The 16,642-nt window shown below is 36.5% G+C and overlaps 1 protein-coding gene across 6 annotated transcripts in view; it reads right to left on the bottom strand.

The window, feature by feature from the left end:
• Positions 1-16,642, bottom strand: part of LOC138182746 (uncharacterized) — a 296,840-nt gene that overhangs the window by 195,155 nt on the left and 85,043 nt on the right. Inside the window, exon 2 of one of the 6 annotated variants that reach the window (XM_069118911.1) lies at positions 6,648-6,773. The exons of the other annotated variants lie outside the window; for them this stretch is intronic. The gene's annotated coding sequence lies outside the window, so the exon portion shown is untranslated. The remainder of the gene's footprint in view (positions 1-6,647; positions 6,774-16,642) is intronic. 6 annotated transcript variants of the gene reach the window in all.

Genomic DNA, 16,642 nt, shown 5'->3' with positions numbered 1-16,642 from the left:
GCCGTGATCGCTTGTCAGCGTAAAGTAATAATCATGATGCTATGCAGAATAACGAGCAACCAATTAATTATCAACATTTATTATTAGAGGAGATAATAGGGAAATTGCTATTAGATTATAGCAATCAATTCTTAATGAGGAATAATGTCATAAGTTATTAACATAATGATGATTATGCAGCACGTCAAAGCACGGAATTTATGCAGATGCCAACTTTAGTCTTTTGTAAGTTTAATGTCATTATCACGGTATCTGTGTGTTCCGCGTGTTTTAAATAACGAACGATTGTCACAGTGTTCGCGTATATTCATATTTTCAAAAACAGAACTAAAGGAATGGAAGCCTAACAGAGATCTGTTTCACTTACAAAATGTTACGAAGATTTGACATATTTTTATATATTACATACATTTCCTATACTTTCGTAGTTTTTCATTTTTCATATGTACATGATTTTATGTAAATAGTGTATACTATAAACAGATTGCAAAGATATATACAAAATTAAGGTAGACCACTTAGTATGATATTCAGTAAACGAAACAAATTTCTATCTAAATTCCATTTCTTTAATTATGTTCAAACATAGAACTGCATAAAGATCCGCAGTCTGATTACAAATATCAGTAACCGCGAATGTTATAATAGAAAGGAGCTTAATTTAATGAACGTGTCATCCTTTAATCAGACTACGAGTCTCAGATTAAAAGTTGACAAAGACAAATCAATTTCGCAAACAGGTCGATTTTAGTTCTCCCAAGCGTATAATACGAAACAATTTATTTTCAGTAGAAATAAAGCGAACCATTAAATTACAGTCAACTCGCAAATAAATAAACAAACAATTTGGCGTAATAGAAAATCCCAGTGACTTCCCCCTCCATATCTCCTCCGATCGTCTAACAACGACGAAACAAAAAAAAAAAAAAAGACTAAGAAAGCCGGAAAACGGAAGCTCCTCTGAAGCTCGCGAAACTCATTACAGAGGGCGCGAGAAGAAAACAGGCTCACAATCACTTAACAATTTCGTTAGAGCCGCAAACTACCCTCTTATCCCTTCTCATCCCTTATCCAAGAATACTTCCGACCGCCATAAGTCTGGCGCGATTTCATCGGTGGTTGAACGATTTTTACGAGATGTGCGCGTTTATCAGCATGGAAGAGTTGATTTAAAGTTAACGGTGACTGACAGAGGTCGAGGAAAGGGCGAACAGCGAGAGGCAGAAGAAGACAAGCAGAAAGAGACAGAAGTGGTAGGGGATGACAGAGTGGAGGGACTGCTCCGAAACTCCATCAGCTTCCTGTTCCGGTATCTTAGGGTGCAATCAAATTACCCACTCACTTTCCGAGACATTATCGAGCCTCGCCGTCTAGAGTTCCCTTTCGTCGGTACGAACGTCGCGAGAGGGGAACTCACCGGTGGTTCACGCTGAATTCGAAGTCGCTGGGAATCGTTCCCAGCTCCTCTCTCTCTCTCTCTCTTTCTCTCTCTCTTTCTGGACAGTTGACTCTAATTGCTTTTGTCCTGGCTGCGTTAAGGAGTTTCCTCGACTCGTTTGCTCGGTTGAATCTGCCCCGACAGGTATACAACCACCTGGGAAAACACGTGACTCGAGCGTGTCACTGGCAACTACGTTTCCGGAAACCCGACGGTCGACGTGTATCGCTGTTTGTGTCCCGATGTCGCTTGGACAGTTTCAACAGAATCGATTCGTGGACGCGGGTCTGTGTATACTTCGTTGTTTGATTGTTTCGGGGAATTGCTTGGTGATACCGACGAACGTAGCAGTTTCCGATTGCAAGTGAGAGATTACAGTTAGTTAATCGAACAGAACGAGAATCATGGACCGATGTCGGGAAAGAGAAGCTGTTCGCTTTTAAATTACGCCGACCTTAACGTCATAGAAGAGTAAACAGTGTTTCTTCGTTCGGTGAAACTGGCTTGCCTCCAGCACGGCCTTCGTAGGCTTCGTTTTCGACGAGCTTTCGCATGCTCTTAGCATATAGATCTTTCTAACGATACGTATAAAATATTAGATGTAGTTATCTGGTAACTTTAAAGATGCAAGTAATTCAAGTTGTACGCGATATGATGTAAATTTCTATGTGTAGCTTAAGCACGAGCAACATTCGAATCAGTGTTGTTGGAAAGTATGGTAAGTACGCGGTTGGTAATACGAAGGGCTTCGGGTCAATTCACTGTTCTTTGTGGCGTTTTTCTCTCGGTGCAATTTTATCGCGGTAACAGCGTGCATGATCGTGATGATGATGGCGGCGATGATTATCGTACATTCGATTAAAATACAAATAAGTTCGGCACCATGAACACGCAATAAACGATTATTTATTACACGTGAACTTCCTCTTCCTCTTGTACATCATGCGGGAAAATTAATTGATTGGCGTTAAAAAATGTTTCGCGACAGGCAACTAATTCAGCAGCATACCATGCATATTTTAATATTTTCGAATGTATTGATGTTTGAAATTGATGTTCTTTAATTTGTCAAATTTAATATATGGAAACCGAGAAATGATAGGAAGCCTTGTTTCTGTGTTTGCGTTCTCTTTGTCTTCTACGCGTTAAATTTCGCAAATTGAAGTTCAAATATCTGCTAAATTAACAATTTTTCGACGCGAATAGGTTAATTACTCTTTCATAGAGAATGCCGGGACGAATGGGCTAATGTATGAAAAAATACATGATTCCATTAAAAATAATGAGAATTACGTTGAAACCTCGTTAGAAGAATTTCTTTCGGAAAAATATCACCTACCGTTCCGTGTGTCTCCCCAAGTGAATTTTTGTCTTATATATATAGGTCTAATTATTTGTATCTTTAAAGCTGCCAAATAACTACATCTAACATTTTATACGTATCATTAGAGACCTGTATACCATCGAAGTCGAAAACCAGTCGAAAAATTCAAGTCATTCTTCCCTTGTGAAAATTGTAAGAGCGTAAATTTGTATTTTTGTATATAATTCGATCTATATATAATAAATTTATGTATATGTATCTAAAAATGTATAATTTAGTTGCGCACAGCAAGTAACGTAATCCAATACGCCGATATAATAATCGGATATAATTAATTCGTCGTTGTCATTATTATGACATTAAGCATAATTATTATTAAATCAATTAATATATTACGTAAAACGACAATCTAAAAACTCTGCAAATTCAGCTGTTTCGCCAGCAAGATATCTCGCGACACGATATTGTTCGTACGATGGCCACGGACGAATTATTCCGCGACACAATATCGTTCGTGCGACGACACGGACGAGATATCCCGCGTGTTCGTTTATTAGGGCGCGAGTTGTAATTACAGAGAAACAGACTGACGAGATATCTCGTCCGTGACTGCAAAGCGGTTAGAAAAGAACGTAATTGGAAAACGAAGAAGCTGAGATGTGTAATGTTCAGGTTAGCGTGTTCTTTAAAGAAAAAAAAATGAGTGCAATCTCTGCGATACATCATAGTAAGATCTCGACATATCCGAGCTTACTCTGCTACTAATTTCACTGAGTATTTGGAGTATATAAGATGGTGAAATCTGGAGCTTCCGTGCTTTAGTCGAAAGTTTTAGCCAGTTTTAGTCGTTACTCTGATATTCAGCAAGATGTAGTTCAATTCCTCTTCGAAACAACTTCGCTAATATTGTTCGATATATACTGTCAGACACTTCCGTGCAAGACTATTCAAACTCGTGTCTCGATATGTAAAATCGAGAAATATATTTGTTTCGAACAGAACATGCTACAGTTTACGATACGGATATTTGCTACTTTCGAAGGTTCGAATATTTAATTTATTCCGTATATATGCATTTCACTGTCGACAGAGATATCAGAAATATAATTATATAAATGTATAAACTTTCGATGTTTCCTCTGCGACAGCTGTAGACGTATCGTCGGAAGGAATTTCACAGTATCACGAAATTATTTTATCCCTTTTCTTGATACTAAGAAACACATATAAACAATGTTTTATTAGAGACTACCATCTTAATTATCAGAGAAAGAAATTGTTTCATCGTCAGATAATAAGATTCTTCTTAATAATAATTAGTAATAATTTTCTCAATTATAGCATTTTTCTAGCAATGATATCTACCTCTAATTAATATATTCATATCCATAGATATACACTGAGAAGTGACAATAATCTATCTATTTATCTATCAGTAATTAAAATTAGAATTATATTTGAAATATGATGTGACTTGTGACGTGATGTCACTTGTCCTTATTTATTCATTCGTTTCTATAATTCGTTATGTTTCATCATTCATGTAGTCCGTTTCATATATCTGTCCTGAAGTCGTTGAACTAACGGGTGTTCTATATCGAAGTACCTTTACCACTCGGAGTGGTTATCATGCGATAGCAAGTTATGAGATTTACCATCCTGACCCGAGTGGCTTCCAGTGATCGTATGGGATTGGTTCGTCTACGCTTTCCTTGGTGTTAACCATACATTGATTCGTCCACGAAAGCTTACCTTGTGGCTCCCAATGATCGTGTACCATCGGACGTCACGTTTGCTTTTCCTTTTGCTTCCAGCGTTACGCATATACCGTGTACTGTGCAATTCCGTATTAATATTCTAGCTCGTCTGTAAATCTACACTACGCGACAGTGCTTGATTGTAACAAAGAATAAAATGAATTAGGAATTTCAGACATTTATATTTGTATTATTTTGCCATTTTTAAATGACAGGTCATTAACATTATGCGAATACAAAAGTTCGGTTGGTTCAATGTTCAGTTTCACTCGCTTCTCGTTTCTAAATGTTTCACTATTTTTTAAACTCATATAGCATACATTGCTTGTCATGCGTATTAGAACACCTGCTTGATACATTTATCGCAGAACTCTAACAGATTCTATTTTACTAAGCATTTTGTGAGAGACAAATAAATTTGATGAAACTATTTTAATAAGGTACATACAAAATACAACAGATCCTATTATTCAAAATTCTGAGCGTTTATTTTAGATTATAAGTAGAGATAAATATGTTTTCCACCGAATAGAATATATAACTCTCTCAATTTTAAACAAGTATACAAAGTATTGCATTAAATATAATTATAATAATTATATTTAATTATAATTATATTTAATAAAATAAATATAATTATAATAATTATATTTACTTATAATTATATTTAATAAAATAAATATAATTGTATTGCATATAGCATTAAATATCGTTTAATAGCATTTATCATTTAATAAAATTAGAAACCCAAAAGAAGTAATAGAAATCATTTTTTAAGTATTATCCATCATAAATCTAGAATATGTACATAAAATACATACACATGAAAAAGAACAAATGATATGCATCTTAAAATACTTATACCACATTTCATCGTTGTTAAATCGGAAAAGGAACCAGTTAGAGGAACTTGTTAATAAGGGGCATAAAAAAAAGCACGTTAAAAAGGTAATATGGAATGGAAAAGAGGGAAACTTGTTCATTGGGCTTGGATCCGACACTATCCATTTATTAACAAAGTTCGATTTCCTCATGGATACACCCTTTCCTTTCTCAGTTGCGATCAAAGCAACCACGGATTTGCACGAAGCTACGATGAACGCTGCAATAATACAAACTCAACGTGCACAAATGCGTTATTGAAATTTTCACGTTACAAATGTTCCGATCGGGGGTGATACTGATGAAAAGGGAAGAGACCGTGAGAAGCGAAATGGACGGCCACAATGCAAAACGCGTTATAATGTATGAATTTAGTATCACAAGTACCGCTATTATTTCGTATAGAGTATAAAAATCGAATTAAACCATGAAACATCCTAACTAGATTTGTCTACATCTTCAATGTAAAAAATTAGTCGAGTAAAGGACTATTAAAGTAAATATTCTTTACTTCTATAGTTAAAAAGTAAATTTATGGATGTAAAATAAATCGATATTTTATACCACTTTATTATTATTTATTATTATTTACTTATTCGTGATCCATGTTTTCCCACCTCAAATGGTTTCCAGTTATATCTCTATTTATTTTATCTTACATTATCTTATATGCTAATCTTACTACAAAACATACCTTTCTACCCTTATAATTTGACCGAATTAGAATTAAAATCAAAAGTAAACTTAACATAAACCTCAACTTGGATTAAGACATATTAAACATAAACATAAGCATAATCTTCGACCCATTCTTTTTGGTACATCGTATCCTAATATATCCTCATGTCACGTGTCTTTGACACTGTTCAAAACGAATCTCGTAGCTTCTAATTAATTAATACATATTTATGTACTCAAAGCTGTTACAATTGAACGATTACACTACTTTATTATTCAGTGATTTAGTTGTTTAGATGACGCTAAATGCAGCACGCTATAGGTTCAATTCTTAATACCGAACACTATGAAAAGACGTTATTAACATAAGACTATTTCGATAGCTGGTTCAATCCAAATGTGGTGATTTCCAAATGTTTAATTGATTGACAACGATCGCGGCTCATTTTTGATACTTCCACGATGAAATCATGATGACTCGATTTGTTAAGCCGCGAAAGATCGCAGGGGTGTAAAGGAGGGGCGGATGGTCAACAAGGGTGGCCAGCCGCTGCAGGGGGTAGAATACCTTTGGGTAGTTACGTATGCAGAGAAACCGCAGCCACGGCCGACCACCTGCTCCAATTACGCTTGTTAAGGGTAGGTCACCCTCTACGAACATGATGTAGCCCTCACTTTCATCTCAACCGTCTCCCTACAAAAATGTACACGCGTCACCTGCACACTCTGCTGGCGAAAAACACCGACGTCATACACTTTCCACGATGGAAAACGTCAACCATGATTCGGGGAAGATTGCTTACACGAAGATAGAAAAGAAGCAGATTTTTCGTGGAAAGAAATTCGAATAAAATTACCATAGTTGGAAAATTATAGATATAAATTAATTTTGCTTTTATAATAAAAACTAGACTACGGATATTTATACAAATTCATATTTTTTAAGAAACGGAGCTTAACAAGGATTTGCTTCGGGCATAAAAATAAATATTAGGAATAGTAACGAGATTGACTGCGATTTGGATATTTTCCGTGTTTTTTTATATTACGCGTATTCCGCGAATTTTTGCAACGTTGAATTCGTCGTAATTGCACAAACATCCGCAGTCCACTAATAAATCGTTTTATGTATTTTATTTTACGTATTTATTTTTATATATTGTATCATTTTATATTTTTATGTGTTTTATGTATTTTATTACGTATATAATGAATACACATACAGCCTCGTAGTAAATTGTCTTGTGTATTCGTTATAACAAGTACGAAAGACTGTTTATCGTTAGACTCGGTTTCGCAAAGTAGCGGTAGAATACAGATATCAAGATAATAGGTAGAAGCTATATGGAAATGTTGCGTTGAAAACGTTAAACAGTTTAATATCGCAATAATAAACCTTTCTCCGTTTTATCTGCGTCGATACAAAACAACTTAGCAAAATTTCCTCCTCACATGGACGTTTTAATTTCGCATAATTTCTCCAACTGCTTTTCATAAAACTCGGTTTGAAATTCGATCGTGATCAGTGATCTTTCGTAATTACCACGTATAAGGATATCCACGCATCGCTTAATAATTCATTCGTCTTAATCTGCTTGCATCGCCGTTTTATTTTATTAGACTGCAACTCGACCGTGTTCCATGTATCGAATTCATTCGGATAGGATTTAGGAGGGCACGAATTTATGGGGATAAGAGGAAACGATTTATTGCGGATAGTTGGAACACATTTTTCAAGTTTCGCATCACAGGAACGAATAGGACGTACATAGTTTCAAAATGTATAAAACAATCTGTTCCGAAACGAAGTAAATGAAAAATCTAGTAAAATGCTTGGAAATATAATAAAAATATATATTAGTGTGTATGATGATGCGTGAAGATGACGTACATTTCTTAACAATTCTTTAATGGCGTTCATTATCTATAACATTTGCATCGATGAAAAATTTTGAAACTAACAAAACATACAACTGTTATACTACACGATAAAATCATGAAAACATTTATGCTTGATTTTGTAGCACGTAATAAATTAATTTGTTAGTTTATGTTAATTAATACCTACGTGTAGATAAATACAAAAATAGATAAAGATTCATTAAAAAAGATACGTAATTGTACATACAAGTATACGAATCAATATCACAGTTACGATATGTAAAACTAATTTATACCTATCGATAAACATTAGCAACGAGAATTTTTAATCGATTTTTCCACAAAGAATAAAGAAACTAACATTTCTATAAGTTTCTTACGTAGAAGTTTAAATCAAACCGCTTTTGCCTTGCAACCAAAAATGAGCGAAATAAGCAATCACTCTAACTGTATTCTATCTGTAAATCATCGTTTCAATTGCACTAACGTTCCCAACACAAAATTAAATTTAGCCTCCCAAATGAAATTCAAGCATAAATCATAAAAAGCATTGCGAAAATCTTCCCTATTTTCTCGTGCGTATTAATTTGTATCATTCGTATTTGTATTAAATGATATAAGCTACCGCTTAGTTCTAACATACACTGTATGATGTTAATTGAAATTGGGGTTAATCGCACTGTATTGTTCCGTATAACTACATCTGTAATTGTGCATGATACACATACGTTCAAACGTATAGATATTTGTTATTTAAATTTCCATCTTGCCTCGTTGCATCTTACACTTGGTTTCTTCTATATTCCTGTTACGTATTTTATTGATCGCCAATGACCAGAAACAGCGGTTCAAGCGATCTTAAATAAAAAAAGGTCGAGTCAAAGTACGAATCAAACATTAACTTAAGTTTTTCCATGAAAAACCTTTCCGTTTCGACTCACGAATTTCTCGCTGCGCGTTGCCCACTATACCGAAACACAAATCTCCATCTTCGATTTCGAAATTCCTACTAATATTTGCGCTAAGAACTTCGCTCCTCAAAATTAATCTACCCGCGCCGAGGTCAAAGATAAACGAGTCGAAACTGTTGAAAGGCAGAAACGATCGATACGGAATCTTCCTTCGCTCAGACGGTAACGTACCATCGGCGAACGATCGATCGACGAAATAATTTTACAAGAAAGATACAATAAGAAGGACGGGGCCCACAGGGAAAGGGAAAACGTGTCGTGGTTTCGGGTTCGGAATCGCTCGACAACGTCGACTCTTCGATAATAGCTTCCTGAAAGTGTGTAACCACTTTGGTACGGGCATCAAGTGGTCGCAGCTTCTCCTGCTCGTAAAAGTTTCGAAAAGTTGCCGCGCGGCAACTCGAGTCGATTGACGTTCTTCGATCGCAAACTTCTTCCTGCGATCGTACAAAAGGACGGGCTGCCGACTTCCTTCTTCGACGACACTTGCTCTCAGTTCCTTCCACTTGGGCTCCGCAGTTAAGGCCGCGTTGTACTTCGTCTTGGAACGGCAACCGCAAGTAGTAGAACATAAGAAAAAGGACCCGATCGATGGCTCGCCATTTCGTTGACTGATCGATAACGAGGGTTCTTAGGGCGTGTGGTGAGAGAAGAAACGGTAAGGAACGCGTATGGAGCTGTTCGTGTTTATTCAGACACTGATTGAGGTAGAACGTTGGTTATTCGAATTATTAGACCGATAGAGAAATTTGGTTTATCCGTCACGAAGTATTCCGTTATTTCTGTCATTGGAGGGATCACGTGGAAAAATACGATATGTCTATGTTTATTCGTTTTTTAATTTTTAATATATCGCTTGGTAAGTAAAACAGTGAATTTCAACATGAGTTAGTTGAGAATGAAAACGAACCACCTACTATTATCATAGCAGAAGTTTTGTATAAAGCTTGAAATTCGAGAGAGAATTTAGATTGTACGCCGGTTTTCTACGATCGTTATTCGCTGTGATTGTAAAAAGCAGAATAAACGATGGGGTACAATTTTGTAAATGCAAATATATACAGAAACATAGCGCGGATAATAACTGAATACCGCGTACAAACTTTTGATATTTCATACAATTTCTCACGATGCAATAAAAATGTTTAATTGAAAAATTGGAGTGCAAGCCAAATACATCGCGTACAACTGTGTACGCGTGGAAGTAATTAAAATTGTTTAAATAATTCGCTGAATAATAATTGTAGAAATTCGATAGAATGTAGCAAAGGTCGGAATTACTGTGAAACACAGAAACTTTGAACAATCCCAACTTAAACATTGTATTTAATAAACTTCTTCGTATTTTGTAAAGTAAAGATACGTCTGTATAAATTGTAGCAGCAGATTTGTATACGGCTTCGTGTTATTTCTCTTCTTTCGCCTCTTGATCAACTTCACAAAGCGTTATAAAAATGACCATTAGTACACGTCCACTGCAATATTTTTCTGCAATTTGCACGTAATACTAAAAGAAATTTCCAAAGCCGGTGCAATTCTTTCGCGTATAACAGAAAACAAACATGTATATTGCAAACGTGTATCGTAAGCTTACAATTGCTATAAAATGGAAAACGTGACTTTCATTCACTGCATGAGAGCGAGAAAGAAAGCAGAATCGTTTGCCTTCCTACGTCTACCATTTCCATCTCTCTCCCTCCAACTTTATGCTTATTTTCATCGTGTTTGCCCGATAATTTTCCCGTGTTTGCACGATTTAATTAAAAATCCTCTGGCCAGTGCGATCACGAGCGTTTCGTAACTTTATCTCCCTTTATACATCGTTCGAACAAAGCTACGAACTGTTCGATCGTCTAACCTACTTGTAGTTCTGTCATTGATTCCAAACGAATTCGAGTTTCCCATTTAAAACGTACCATTCGCCATCCGGAATCATTGTCACGGAATAATTTCAAATCGTTGTAATACGAACGATTATTTAGGTAATATATAGAAAATTATTTGAAAGTAATAATCCTAAGTATCTGTCTTACTTATTGTTGCATGAAAATCTTCTCGCGACAAAGTTACGCTACTTTACGGTGCGCGTGCAACGGCGAAAGAATTTTTTCTCAAGAAAATTATTTTACGCGATTCCATAAGCATCGATATTTTTTTACATGGAACTCTATATGTTTTTATACACCAATGGATGTGATTTTTAATTCTTCTCGCGAAATCCCGAACGTAATCCGAAGTACTCGTGTGGGAAAATACTTGGTTTAAAAAATACTTTAGTTTTAGTTTTCATCAAATTCAACGTGCAAAAGATAAGAAAAACATAGACACAGGAGTACTATACTTCGCGTATTTCGTACGCCAAATTTTACGAAATTCAGGTTAAAATATCTTTCTTTTATTTAAGCTTACCCAGAGGTAAGGTTCAGGTGAGGTTTATACAGCTGTACAAACCTCACTCTCTCTCTCTCTCTCTCACTCTCTCTCTCTCTCTCTCTCTGAGCACATTTTGGATTACATAATAATTATTGTACTTATGAAGATATCTACTTAAACATGGAGATTGTATTTCTGTAAAAAATCACACACAAGTCGCTGAATATACAGCGCAGCTATGAAAGCCTCTAACGTCGAAGGGCTGATTATCGCTTACATTTTAATAACCTACTTATTAAATTTCCTCTTTCGGTGTTATACATAGGTCGTTACCAAATAACGTGATTAAGATCTTACGCGTTATATCCACAGCCACAATTTGTGTGCTCTATTATGAAGCTAAAATATCCAACGTATAATCAGAATAATTCTCTGTTCCAATAGCTGAGAATGGACAGACGCGAAGAATTAATCTATAATTTGTATTAAGAGAAATAAATAGGAGTATTTGACAAAAGATCCGCTAATCGTATTAACTCTGTCTAAGAGTTGGTCAGCCCTTTTTAACGTACGGTAAATGCACTTCGTGTTCTTTAAAGATTCTTCGTAAATCCCGATTAACGAGAACTCGATCTTTCACGTCGTCCAATCTCCCATCCACTGCGAAAAATAAAGCAGTCACGCTTGAACAGCATAATTCGTCGAGCTTCTATTGACTCTTAATAGTTCGATCGGGCGGTTTTTCTCTGGATAGCCTGAGGGAACGTGATCGATGGTTTGTCCTAGCCGATGGGTGAACGTTTCACGAATTCTGGATTCATTGTTCGGAACAGGCAGAGATATTGCTTGAATATTGCTTGACGATTTTCCGGGGGCCAACGGGCGTCGTCGTACCTGACGCTGGTGGATTGAAATTTAAAGAATGCCTTCACAGCAAACTGAAACGGTTTCGAACAGCGTTACGAGTGCCAGTGCCGGTAGTTTTGAAATACGAATTGTTATTTCGATGGATTTTGCACGCGTGTTTCGCAAACGACTTGTTGCGGTTCGATTTTATGTGTGACGGTGAAAATATTTTAGATATGTATGACTAGAAAGGTGAAATAAAAGCGGAAAAGCTATGTCGTAGTCTTCTCTACGCTTACGTTTGTAAAAGCATAAAAGAAATATTATATATTGTGGGTATATACGTATTTAGGTTTTCACATAAATTTAGCGAAATAAAGAAACGAGACTACACCGACAAAATAAAAACAACGACAACGATATAGAATTTGTATACCAACATGGACATATTTAATTGAATTTTATATAAATTGTTATATCCTAGAAACAAGTATTCAAATACTTGAAAAATTAGAAAATTACGATAGAAGGTGAAAAAACTGTTGAATTTCGAAGTAGAACACTTGCGAAATGCTAAAGAAATAATTATATAATTTTCATTAACTCGTATTTATGTTATCGCGATGGTATCTATGGACGAGATAACACACTTATACCGAACTGGTTCATTTACTTTGCAAGATTGTCGTTAGATTTAAAAAACATATCTTTAGAAACTAGAGTGTTCTCGATCAATATTGATAAAAGACTCCACTGAACCATAAGAAAATGATGTTTACTTTCAACATATCGTCTTTTCCCTCAACTTACGTCCATTTGATTTCAGTATGGAATATTCCCTGTTAGCTTCAGAAAATAATGGCCGTTTACAAAGATAACGAAAAACATCGTCGACTTTATCTTCTTAGAAGATCTGCTCTAGAGAAAATAATTATAGAAAGCTATTAAATCATTTTATTACACTGCTTATCGATTTCAAACATCGATCGAATTATTAAAACGCCTTTCTTTTATTCCAATTTTTACGAGCGCTGAACGTTTCATAACGAATAGAGAATTCAGCCTAACAAACAGTGCAATTTCTACTATGATTTCCCGCGTTTATGACGTGATGTAGGTGGTCCCATTTCTCGACGTACGTACTCCAAACTGTCAAGCCAAATGAACTGACTCTTATCAAAAGGGACAGACATCTGTCGGATCGATGCGCGTATGTCGCAATAGAAAAACTGAAAGGTTATGTCATCGCCTTGACGTCTTTGACATGCAATTTTCTGTTCGTACCAAACGCACCTTCCATATCCCCACGTCTTCAACGAACTGCAAATTTACGGTGCGAAGTTACGTGATATTCACGAAAACATCTACGATATCGACCGATATTACAAGTACGCCAGAACGTGCAAAATTAAAGGACCATTAAATTCTCGACGAAAAATTGTCGACGAACGAACTGTTGTAACTTCGCGCAAAAATATCGCACGGCAATCTGGCTGGACTCATTTTAAAGCTTGAAGCTTACTGTTTCGTGGCTATGTGTTCGTATCTTTTCGGATTATGTTTTTGCGTCATATAGCGGGTGGAAAAGCGAAGGTACTTTTTCTTCGAATTCCAATTGCACGGAGTTTGACAAATTTTCTGCGGGATTCGTTTTAAGATACCTTCGTAAAGCAACGTCTTTCTCTTTAAAACAGCCTCGAGAAACTCGAGATACGATTCCTTTTCGCCAATTTATCGCGCTTTCAATGAAAAGTGCACCCAAGGTACATCAGGAGTCGGACTTGTACCTCGTGCGTGTTGTAGCGCGTATGTTTAGTGCATGTATTGTGTGCGTATTTAGTGCGTATACTGTGCGTGTAGTAATACAAGAAAAATTCCGACAGAATTGGACAAAGATATTTCGTTGCATTACACGCACACATACACACACACATACAACACACGAGATACAAATCCGACAGTTCACTTTTCACTTAAAATATGATATAATGACAGAAAAGGATCATAGTTACATGAAACTTTTCAGTTTGCGAAGAAAAGGGGAAATTTAGCTTTACAAAGGCATTTCGAAACGAACCCCGAAGGAAACTTTTTACATTCCACGCGATCATTGGAAGATGTAAAATTGCCGAAAAGAATATACTTTCGCCTTGCCAGTCGTTACATCACGTACAAACATAACGTAAAAAGAAGGAAACACAGGATCGCGAAGAAGCAAGCTGGAAGCTTTAAAACGAACCCAGCCAGATTGTCGTGGGATTTTTTGTTCACGAAGTTACAACAGTTTGAACGTGGAGAATTTTTCGTCGAGAATTTAATGATCCTTTAATTTTTCACGCCGGTGTATTAAACGAGTACTTTGAATATTTCACTCTGAATATTTCATACAATATTTTTACATATACGTATTCTGCATATTTTTGTAGCTTTAAACCTGCATCGTAAAATTCGCGCAACGATTAACGTTGAAATTCGTTTGCATCCTACATCCCGAAAATATGTTGTCGTTAAAGGTGGTGTAGCTCCGCGGAACCGAGGCAGAAGCTAATTTGTTGCACCCAGGGCAAAATGCACCCTAGCCGGCTGTAAACCACTTGGCTGGTTATGATTCAATCAAGTGTAAACCCAGCAGCAGCTGGATTAGACCGCGTGGCGCATGTAAATTGCACGATACGCAGTGACTTTCTCAGGGTACGTGTATCCGTAATCCAACCGCCTCCTCCGCCGTTCATCTTCTCGCAGTACGTCCCCTAAATTGATGTCAGTAATTCACACGTAATACACCTTACACGGTCAGAGTGCGGCAACGAAAACGCTTACCGCGAACAGCCGCGTAATTTCCAGAGCTCTGACCAAGATACACTTTCTACCAAATTAATTGATAAATTACATCCATCCTCGTATAAACAATTTAGACAGTCTCTGTGGGTCTCCTCTGTTCTTCTTCTTGGAACTCTTTCGTTATATAGAGATGATAGAGCGGATGACTATTACGGGAGATCGAATTATTATTTTATTGTTAGATAAAAAGAAACGTTCGCTGCACGTGACTACCAGCTCGGCATCGTGTGCTGATCTTAAAACTAAACAGGAAACTATCGGCTGTTGGTTCTCGTCACCGACAGCTCTGTTCTCTTAAACCATTTACAATGTAACACTTCTGTTAACTTACACTAACGCTACAATTATATCGCCTTTTCTTATTCATCGTTCGGAACTTGGTGCAAGACGTATTTCAGTTGTTCAAATATCTGCGATATTCCCAGATGCAAGAAGCACGTAACTAGGATTTTGTATAAACAAAGAGTACATCGATTCTCTCGATGGTATCATAAACTTTTACTCTGCGATCTTTTACGAAATTGTACATATACAAGCAATACTTGGCTAAACGATACACCAGGTATGTAAATATGAAACCGGAATTTGCCTATAGATGGCCCTAGTTGATAATGTAGTTATCACTAAACTGCGTCATTGATGCCAAAAGTCTTTGTTGACATCTCAGAAACATTTTCGACTCAGAACAATACAAATTTCCTACAAAAGCATAGTTTGTAATAGCGTTGAACGTGTCAAATTTTGTGCCTGGAAACTACGATTTGCGGACAGCATTGATTTTCTGTTACCATTTGAAGAAAACTGCTGCAGAATCGCATCGAATGCTTGTCGAAGCTTACGGTGAGCATGCTCTTGGTAAATCACAGTGCTTTGAGTGGTTTAAAAAATTCAGAAGTGGCAATTTTGACGCGAGGAACGAAGAACGTGGAAGACCACCGAAAAAGACCACCGAGCTGTTAAAACCTGACGAAACCGTTAATACTGAGCGCTACCGACAACAAATGATCGATTTGAATCAAGCTTTGCGTGAAAAACGACCAGAATATCAAAAAAGGCAACACAAAGTAATTTTGCTTCGTGATAATGCACCATCACATACAGCAAAACCGGTCAAGGAAACGATCGAAGCGTTCAGTTGGGAAATACTTTCGCACGCGACTTACTCACCAGACTTGGCTCCGTCCGATTACTATTTATTTGCATCGATGGGACATGCACTTTCTGACCAGCACTTCGCTTCTTACGAAAATGTACGAAAATGGCTCGATGACTGGTTTGCCTCAAAAGAGCGACAGTTTTTTTGGCGTGGCATCCACCAATTGCCAGACAGGTGGGAAAAATGTATAGCTAGCGATGGGCAATACTTCGAATAAAATATTTTTAATCATTTTCATACAATAAACGTGTATTTTCTGTACAAAAATTCATATTTACATATCTGATATATAATTTCTATACTTGTGATAAATACATGTTGAATTCTGTGAAGTTGAAAACTGTACCAATACGATCATGATAATTGGGTGTCGTTATACTGCTGAGGAAATTTCTAAACGTTCCCTCCAATGATAATAACGATTCATCGAACTTAACGACAGCTGTACGAACGCTATGTGTAACGCTATTACGCGTTAACACTTTGACTGCCACG

The sequence above is a fragment of the Bombus flavifrons genome, chromosome 8 (assembly GCF_040668555.2).
Source record: "Bombus flavifrons isolate JBK064 chromosome 8, iyBomFlav1_principal, whole genome shotgun sequence".
NCBI classification, from domain to species: Eukaryota; Metazoa; Arthropoda; class Insecta; order Hymenoptera; family Apidae; genus Bombus; species Bombus flavifrons.
This window is presented reverse-complemented; position numbering and strand designations above follow the sequence as displayed.